Here is a 1399-nt window from a genome sequence, read left to right on the forward strand (position 1 = left end):
GAAGAGCACTGGGCCCAGAACAGAGCCCTGGGGTACCCCACTACACACTTCCTTCCATGTAGATGCGGTTCCATTGAGGACCACATGCTGAGTACAGTCAGTTAGCCAGCTACGGATCCATCTGGTGGTGATGCTGTCTAACCCACATTTTTCTATCTTATTAAGTAGTAGGTTGTGATCTACTTTATCAAATGCCTTACTGAAGTCTAAGTAAATTATATCCACAGCATTCCTCTGATCCACTAATTTTGTCACTTGGTCAAAGAATGCAATAAGATTTGACTGGCATGATCTGTTTTTGACAAACCCGTGTTGGCTTTTAGTAATGACTTTGTTTGCCTCTAGGTGTTCGCTGATTCGTTGTTTGATTATCTTTTCCAGAATCTTCCCAGGTCAGGCTGATAGGTCTGTAATTTCCTGGATCCATTTTATTTCCTTTTTTTGAAGATGGGAATTACATCAGCTCTTTTCCAGTCCTCCGGTAGTTCCCCAGTGCTCCAGGATCTTTGAAAAATATAGTTCAATGCTTCCGAGATCACATCTGCCAGTTCCTTGAGAACCCTGGGGTGTAATCCATCTGGTCCTGGTGACTTGAACTCATCTAGGCTGGACAGGTGCTCACTTACCGTTTTCTTGCCTATCTTAACTTGCGTTTCTATTCTGTTTTTTATGGCACTATTTTATGGCACTAATTAACATTCATTACATATAATTAGATAGACAACAGGCAGGTGCATCGTTAAGGTTTGCCACCAGACTACAAAAATAGCTATTTTTTTAAAAAAATGAAAATCTTCTAGATAGATATGATATATTCCTGAGCTTTCAAACATGTAAGTGTCACAATCAGTTCCATGACTTTCTCTCTAAAATTGACAAAACATTCTGGATCTACATTTATATGTTGTTTTCTGAAACAAAAAGAACTCATGGCTTTATTTTCTTACCCAAACTTTTAAGAATCACATCTGTTCCACTGCTGTGCTTTAGTTTGAGTGCCATGTTTATTTTCTTCAAACATTGCCCTAAACATTCTTCTGCTTTTCATGGCCATGAGGCCCTCTCTATTCACCAGGACAATGCACAGTCCATCACAAGACTGAAATCCAATTGGCCAACGCGGAAAACAGCTATTCATTTGACATCGACCCAGTTTAACTCCAAGAACGCATGGAGAGGAATGGTCCAAGTTGCCTTCTTGTTGCTTGGCCATTAGCGATCCCTCTACCAAACCACCTGGTTTTAACCTGCCTCCCTCTGTCTGGATGAAACTTGAACAGAATTAGATGTGATACTGGAAGAAGTGTTTCTCCCCTGTATCAGTGGGGATGGAAATATTTCCCTTGTTGTGATTGTGACGCTGATATGCAAGCTATTAAACATATTGTGCAAGATTGCT

The sequence above is a fragment of the Protobothrops mucrosquamatus genome, unplaced genomic scaffold (genome assembly GCF_001527695.2).
Source record: "Protobothrops mucrosquamatus isolate PMUCROS unplaced genomic scaffold, P.Mucros_1.0 scaffold10061, whole genome shotgun sequence".
In the NCBI taxonomy this organism is placed as follows: Eukaryota; Metazoa; Chordata; class Lepidosauria; order Squamata; family Viperidae; genus Protobothrops; species Protobothrops mucrosquamatus.